Consider the following 9,028-nt stretch of genomic DNA (forward strand, 5'->3'; position numbering starts at 1 on the left):
CAAATTTACTTCAGGTTTAATAAAACATATTAATTGGACATCAAGCAAAAAGATGAAGTGTGTACATTTCCGTCAAATACTCATGGACCTCTTGTTACATTGTGAGCTTTGACACATGCTTTTCTTAAGAGCGTCTTTCAGCCCAGGGTCTTTAATCACTTCACAGTTATTGTGACCTTGCAGGTGTACTTACTATCTCTCTTTTGCATCTAGAAAACCTGAGACCCAAGGGTTTCTTCCCTGGAGCTGTGCTAATTTTTCATTTATAAAAATAACTAGTATTTACTGATACTTTACATTCTTTCTGTTTAAAGAAACCAGGAATTATAGGGGTTTGTCTATCACTTTTAAATCCAAAATTTATGGTTCTTATTTTCAATTTTCAGGTAGTATCATCATTATGAGGTGATTGTTAAAAATGTGTATGAAAAGGGCTTCTAAATTTTAAAAAAGTATGTATGTATTCCTACTGAATGTACCATATTTTTAAATGCATTTTATATCCCAATATATTGGAGGACAATTGATTTCAATACCAAACAAATACGTTTTATTAATTATTATAGCACATTTACCATGTTTATTTAAATATTCCCTCCTCACCTATTTTGAGAATTTACATCCAAAATATTTTTTATGTTTTCCTGTGTATATTTCCGACCCACCCAAGCTCTGAGGGAGCATCTGCAGCTGTTGGAAGAAGATGTTAAGGATGGACCACAGAATGAGGACATTTTAATGGAATTTAATAGCTGAATAGCAGGCACATTCTTAGGCGAACGTTTTTCCTAATGCCTCGGTATCCAGCTGCTTTCCTTAGCCCTCAGTTGGTGAATATGAAAGTGAGTGCCACCGCTAACATCTTACTTAGATTCTTCTCCCCATCTCCCTTTGTTTCTTCCCTCTCAAATGTCTTGAACTGTGATCAGATGCTACATTCGGTGTGTTGCAAACTAAGTGCCACTCAGCTAATTCACTCAAAGGCTGCCACAGTGTCCCCTGTGCTGGTGGACACTAATCCCATAAAGTGGGTCTGTGGCACTTGTATCTCCTTGTGAAACTAACCTGAGACTAAAAAATAAAGTTAAATTCTAAATGTTAATATATAATGGGAATATAAAAACAGTAAAGCAATTATAAAATTCACTACGGTCTATAATAATTGCATGATTTTTCTAGATAAAAGCAATTACCAGTATTGAGTCAAGAGAGGCAGCATTATTTTAGATGATATGGCCATCTATCTTAAAAACTTAGAAGAATCTACTGAAAAACCATTGAAGTTAATAAGAGGGCTCAGTAATACAAGATCAACATTAAAAAATGACTTTTTCCTGTACCTGTAATGACCAAATAAGCAGCATGGAGACAGTTTTTATTCATATAGAAAATTAGCTTGCAATGTCACTTTTACACACATGCACAGAAATTCTAAGTTGACTACATAGTCAAATAACATATAAAATAATAAAAATAATCAGAAGAAAACATAGAGAAATACTTTATTAAAATTGCAGTAAGAATGTTTTCTAGCATATTTATAACCAGTAAAAGAGCATGGTGAGATAATGACAATTACTCTAATATTTGCTTGAGGAAGATTTTAGTTTTTCCATATCTTCTTCTGCTGCAGCTTCAAGTTCGACCCTTGAAAGGTGAGTCAAAAAGAAAAACAAGAAAAGATCAACCTAAGGCTCAGCTGCAGAAAGCGAGTGGTATATAGAATATTATCTTTCACTATTTATCTTACATGCAAGCACAGAAACATTTTGCCAACAGTAAGATATAAGCGGTAGGTTCTATCAAGAGAAAGTTCCATCTGTGTATTTTCTTGGCAGAAATTTATATACCAGTGGATACCAGAGGAGTAAATCTATTTTTAAAGTTCTAGTTTGCTTTTTGACAACTTCAAATAAAATTTCATCAACACAGGTTTGACCACATGAAATTCCAGTCTGAAAATGACCATTAAGATTACAGTAGTTTATCCTTCTTAGGTAACTAATACCTGCTGTTTTTGACCAAAAGTGGGAACAAAAGATGAGCTTCCATATCCCTTGTATAATTTTGGAGCTCTTTATTTGTTTCTTTTGCCATGAGGAATTATTGGTCACTAGTCATCCCAAATACAACCTTCTACTTCAAATATAACCTCAAACTATGATAAAATACTTTTACCTCAAGGTGGAGCTGTCATATTTTCAGAAGAGAAAAAGACTCAACACCTTGGTCTTGTTCTAGAATTTTGTTACAATCCCGAGGAAATGTTATTTTTAATAAGAAATGACAGAAAAAATGACCATTCCTTTTCTTCTCTGTCTTTTTCTAGAAGACAGTAATTAATGTTAAAGTTACAAAAGAACACTGACCCACACGATCATTGTGTGTGATGACATTGTCTGTTCATTCTGGCACAGGCTCTTTTGAGCATATTTGGCATGGAGCTTCTTTTGTGCAGCTGTATACAGACTATGCAAACATGGATAGAAAGGCATCAAAACCATAACTTGCCTTTGTCAGAGCTTCTAAAAACATGACACTTTATGAACCGAGTTTTGTTTCTGTGTTCTCTGTTGACCTAATTAGGGATATTCTAGACAGTTACGGCAGCTTTCCAAGTAGATGTTATCCTGGATATATTCAATTCTAATAGAGTTTTATGTCCTTTTAAAAAACTTACCAGAGCCAGTTGTATCAGTAAATATCAGCAGTATCTGAGGTGAAGTTTAGCTGAATGAAATAAGAGCATAATAAAGCTTAATTCATCTGGTTCTTTTTTAAAACAATTCTGAGAATAAAGAAAGTCTTTAAGGGGCATTTATATCCTTGTTATATTTATTTTGAACTATTGAAAAAATGTAACTTCTACTCAAAAGGTGTGAATACCACACAAAATATTTCTTTGCATTTATTTTGCAGCTATTTTTAGCTGATGGAGAAGTCTCATTGAAGAACTTTCAGGTGCTTGGATCACAGAGAATATTCTCTTTTTAAATGAGGACTTCATAGGTTTCTCCCTGCACGCACTATTTTTTTGATTGATAGAGAAAAAATCTTAACCTACAGGATTTTGCAAATCGTAAAAAGCTACATATAGAGTCACTATCACACTGCAGTAGAAATTATGCATTCTATAGCATGGATGGTGACAGCCATAAATACGACAATTAATATGCCTAATATATTGTCATAAAATGCTACAAAATTGTGGAAAATAATAAAAAATTAAAAATTAAAAAGTGGCATTTATTGAAGACAGTGTACTATTGTTTTTATTTATTTTATTTATTGATTTATTTTTTGAGACAGAGTCTTGCTCTGTCACTCAGGCTTGAGTACAGTGGTGCAATCTCAGCTCACTGAAGCCCGCATTTCCGGGGCTCAAGCGATCCTCCTGCCTCAGCCTCCTGAGTAGCTGGAACTACATGTGTGCGCCACCACTCCCAACTAAATTTTTGTATTTTTAGTAGAGATGGTGTTTCACCATGTTGGCCAGGCTGGTCCTGAACTACTGACCTCAGGTGATCCGCCCGCCTTGGCCTCCCAAAGTGCTGGGATTATAGGCACAAGCCACCGCATCTGCTGACAGTGTATCATTAAAAACGAGAAATCTTAGGTACTTTGTGGCACATCATAAATTTATAATACAAACACAATGTTCATGTTTTTGAAAAATAGGTAGATTTTAAAATGTGGTTTCATAATGCTTTGATGTCAGAGCTTCCCAGTGTGTCCTGATGGGAGCAGAGTGAGATAAAGGAGGAACAGAGCTTCTCATTTTCTCTCAGCTGCCTGATCCTAGTCTTTTCCAGAATTTCCAAATAAAACATGTTTGCTCCAAAATTAAGTCCAAATGTAACTTGATAGACAAGTTATCCTTATACTCACTATACTTTTGTTCTATTTTGATTATTAAGTGAGTGATTTTTAAATCGACTTGGATTTCAATACCTATTTTGCTAATGAGATTATTCTGTTTTTAGTAGTGTTGAATTATCATCATAAGAACAAAATATCTGAATCAAATTATAGAAATAAAGGCCAAAAGATTGCACTGCTACTGACTTCAGGGTTGCTGAATCACTTGTAACAATGAATGTGATATTTTTATCAAAAGGTTCATGGGCAAACCCCAACAATCCCCTGGCAAAGTCTCAAGATGTCTTTAGTTTAAAAAAAAGTAAGAGGTCTATCATTAGATGCCACAGAACATGAAATCTCACCCAAAAGCAATAAATTTATTGTTTAAAAGAATATTCTGCTACTCGGCTTTCTACAAAGAATAGATACACTTTTAAATTCTAAAAATGTTAGAGAACTTTGCTATTCCATACCAAATCATTCTAAGATTGTTCCTTTGTAGTCTTTGCTATATTCTATAGCAGCACCACGAAACAGGACTTTCTTAAAACATTGAAATGTTTCTATGACCTCACAAAATGAAGCCACTAGCTGTCTGTGACTACTGATCCCTGGAATGTGGTTAGTGTGCCTGAGGAACACATTTTAAAATTGAACTGAATTTTAGTTTTTAACTTAAACTTATTTTATGTATTTATTTTGAGGTGAAATCTTGCTCTTGTCACCCAGGCTGGAGTGCAGTGGCGCAATCTTGGCTTACTGCAACCTCTGCCTCCCGGGTTCAAGCAAGTCTCTTGCCTCAGCCTCCCAAGTAGCTGAGATTACAGGCACCGGCCACCATGCCTGGTTGATTTTTGTATTTTTAGTAGAGATGGGGTTTCACATTGTTGGTCAGGCTGGTTTCGAACTCCTGACCTCAGGTGATCTGCCCACCTTGACCTCCCAAAATGCTGGCATTACAGACATGAGCCACCACACCTGGCCTTTAACTTAAATTTAAATGGTCACATGTAACTGGTTCCTATCCCATCGGAAGGTACAACTCTAGACACTCCATTATGAGAGTACTTCAGTGCTCTTTCTCCTCAACTCTACTCTTCTCCACAGTCAACATCAACACATACTAAAAAGATTTCTTTTCTGGGATATTACACTTCAGATCTTGCTGATTTAAATAAATCTCACATTTTCAGGAATACAACCTGAGCATTATTCAAATAAATTGTATATTTGAAAGTGACAGTTCTAAGAAAATACTGTTAGTGAGTACTGTCTCTTCTATATAGTAAATTCCTCACTAATCCCAGATTTAAAGCTGATTTATTTCAAAATAAAATGAGCATTTTTTTTGTTGTTTTTCATTCTGCAGATGTAAAGACTTATCCAAATCCCCAGTCAATGGGTTTCTATTTTAAATGACTTCTGATTGAATTACTTATCCTTTTAACTATCCACAGGTGCCCATGAAGTAACCTTTAACCTATAACTAAACTAAACATGTGTCATCTAGACATTCCTGAGAGCAGTAGCTCTTTTGGAGGCATTTCTCCTCAGGAGTCCTAATTCAGGTAGGGGCCATTTCACTGTCAGTCAAAGTGATATTAGACATGAACACATTCCAGAAAAGTAGTGATTATGGCTGATGGAAGTAGACACTTTTGAAATATTCTCACTTGTCAAATCAATTAAGAAAAGTTTTGGAATCTTATTGCTTAGCCATTTTAATTCAGATAAAAACTTTTGAAAAAGCTAACAGTAAAGTTTCTATAAGACTTTGAAAAAAATCATCTCTAATTCCTATGCTGGTTGATTATAGTTAAAATAAAGGCTTTGATTTAGAGTTGAATCTGCTAGCACCTTTCTTCTGAGGCATTGTTATTAATTAGCCAATAATTTGCTAATTGACCTAAGCCAATTGGCTTGCCAGTCACATTTTAAAAAGAAAGATTCTATATATTTAAATAGTAATAGTAATGATAATATATTGAGTATTTATTATATGTCATAGCATATATTAAGTGCTGTTCCAAATATTGTATACATAAATGAGTTATATATATTATACATATATAATGTGTATATATATACACACACACACACTAACTCATTTGTCACTGAAATGACACTGAGATACATATAACAACATCAGTTGCATTTTACAAATAGGAAGCTGAGCCACAGGGAATTTAAGCTGCTTATTTATGGCCTCAGAGATAGTAAGTGACAGCAGCAGAAGCCAAATTCAGGCAGTCAGCTAAAATCTGAGTTTGGATGCTGGTTCTTCAATTGACACTCTTTAAAGTAGAATTTTTCAAACCATTCTGTGCATACCAATTGAATTTTAAGATGTAAATTCTAATTCAGTAGATCAGGCATAGGACTTCAGAATATACAATTCTGATTTTTTAGTTTTGAAAAATAATGGTGTATATTTAAAGCGTACAACTTGATTTGATATAGGTATGCATTGTGAAATAATGACTATAATCAAGCTAATTAACATATTCATTGCCTTACATATTTACCATGTTTTTGATGTAGTGAGCACACTTAGAATCTGTTATCTTAGCAAATTTCAAGTATACAAACTGTTTTATTATCTATAGAGAGATGAATATCTATAGATGTTATCTATAGAGAGATGATTATTCTCAAAGTCTTATAGAAACTTCAGTATTAGCATTTTCAAAAAGCTATACATTCTATTAGATCTCCAAGTTTATTCACCTTACATGATGGAAAGTTTGTACTTCTTTCCCAGGTGATGTCAATGCTGCCATTCAGGGACTCAAACTTTGAGGAGCAATTCAGATTAACAAAAATAAAAAAACTAATACAAACTTGGAATTTGTATTGCTGGGGTGTTTTAGATCCCAAAGGGCTCTCAATCTGTATTCCATTTATACTTTTAAAGCAGAGGTCCTCAGGATTTTTCTATAAAGTGCCAGATAGTAAATGTTCAGGTTGGCAGGACATACAGTCTTGGTAATAATCTGAAGTAGTTATATTCCAATGAAACTTTACTTACAAAAATAGTCAGTGGCTGGATTTGGTCCACTGGCTGTAGTTTGTCAACCCCAGTTATAAAGCACATAAGAGAAAGCTTATTTAAAAGTGCATTTTGAATATAGTGTTCTCAAAATACCAAAAATGTCAAATTATTTGTCAGAGGCCATTTGGTCAGTATATGACTCATTCTTCAGAACCAGTTCAAATCCTACTTTTTCTGGGAAGTCTTATTTGACTAATTAGCACTTAATCTAAATACATGCTTAGCTTCATGTACACTTCCCACAGGAATCAAAATTAATAAGTACCTTAAAATATAGTAGATATAAATTTAAAAATAAAAACAAATTATGTCTAAGTTGGGAGATCAAGTGTCAGATATTAGGTAGCATTTTTAGGTTAATCATGAAGCCTGGACACAATTTGACAGGTTTAATAAAGAAATTCAAAGGGGGAAGAAACAGACCAAACCAAATGTATGTGTGTTTATAAAGTTATAGACTTCTGGTTTCTGGTCAAGCACCTAAGGAGTTCAGAAGTCTTCACTCAGTCCTAGCAAAAGATAAAAAGCTGAACAAACTAAAATATTAAAAACTCTTCTTAGATCCATCAGACAAGTGGGGTCTCAGGACAAATCTACTGCCCCGACAATTGGAGAGATAGGCGCATACAGAGAATCACAGCTTACTGGAGTAGAAATCCGTTAGTAGAAACCTTCATAGCAACAGTGCTGGGTTAGAAAAATCTGAACAGTAGTTGATGGATAGCTGGAGGCTCAGAGTGTACAAGTCTGAGAGTTAAAATATCTAGGGGGACCCTCAGACTCTTACAACTTTTATTTCCAGGAATTCTACCAGATCCTAACAGTGAATACTGGAGAAAAATCCCCTCATGCTTCTGGCAAGGGAAGGGGAATAGGAAACATTTTGAAACACACCGGAGAATTCTCTTCTTCTTAATTAGGCCTACCCTCAAAAGAAACTAATTAACCAGAACCTAACCTGCTGGGATTATATCAGAGCTTAATCTACCTAAGGGTAGGGAAATACCCAACTGTAGCCCATCTAGTCATTTTGTCTCACCTAACGTGGGGAGTGGGGAGACTGAGAAAAGTCTGTAGTACAGAGGCATAGGATTACCGTAAGACTGAGATGTAATAGTAGGACTATAGATCACTTCCTCTCCACTCCCTTCTTACCACTTTATTACTATAAGCCTGTTTATAGAAGTGTCTTTTACCTGGCACAACACATCTACCTTTCAACAAGGTGTAATAAGAATATTAACAAGAAACACTGAAAGGCAAAAGAACTGTTTGAAGCGACCTGACAGTCATCAGAGCAATATTCAGATATGGCAGGAATGTTGGAATTATCAGACCAGGAATTTAAAAAAAAACAACTTAAACTATGATTAAAATGCTAAGAACAGAACACAATGTGCAAGAACTGTGGCATAACTATAAATAACTATAAATAGATGTAACTTATACATAATGATAATACTGGAAAGAGAAGAAGGAGAGATAGGAGCTAAAGCAATATGGATGCAAAAACGACAAATTCCCTAAATTAATGTCAGACACCAAACTACAGATCCAGAAATCTCAGAAAATACCAAGAAGAATAAATGCCAAAAAAGTACATCTAGGCATTTATCATACAAAAACTTAGAAAATCAAAGATGAAAAAAAATCTTGGGAGAAACCAGAGGAAAAAAACAGTTCACCTATAGAGGAGCAGAGAACTACAACTGACTTCTCCTGAGAAACAAGGAAGCAAGCAAGCTTGCTGCATAGCAAGAAGAGAGTAGGATAACATATTTTAAGTGTTAAGAGATAAAACCCACCAACTTAAAACTCTGCACCTCGTGAGGTCATTCTTCAAAAGTAAAGAAGCAATAAGGATTTCCTCAGAAAAATAAAAATGAAGGGATTTTTTTTTTCATTAGTAAACCTTCCTTGCAAAAGAAGTTCTTCATAGGGAAGAAAATTATGTAGGTCAGAAATTCAGATCAATATAAATAAAGGAAGGGCACCAGAAAATGCATAAGTAAAGGTAAAATACTAACTTTTCTTTTCCTTAGTTGATCTAACAGAAAACAATAATAATAATAGCAATAGTGTATTCAATTATGTATACATATATGTGTGTGTATA

At 34.4% G+C, this 9,028-nt stretch overlaps 1 long non-coding RNA gene across 1 annotated transcript; it reads right to left on the reverse strand.

Moving 5' to 3' along the window:
* Positions 1–1,488: 1,488 nt before the first annotated feature.
* On the reverse strand, positions 1,489–2,806 carry LOC134758273 (uncharacterized). The gene is made up of 2 exons (XR_010133274.1): positions 2,681–2,806; positions 1,489–1,647 (listed from the first exon to the last, which is right to left on the reverse strand). It is a non-coding gene; the product is annotated as an uncharacterized lncRNA (long non-coding RNA).
* Positions 2,807–9,028: the final 6,222 nt, after the last annotated feature.

This window comes from Gorilla gorilla, chromosome 3 (assembly GCF_029281585.2).
Source record: "Gorilla gorilla gorilla isolate KB3781 chromosome 3, NHGRI_mGorGor1-v2.1_pri, whole genome shotgun sequence".
Lineage (NCBI taxonomy): Eukaryota > Metazoa > Chordata > Mammalia > Primates > Hominidae > Gorilla > Gorilla gorilla.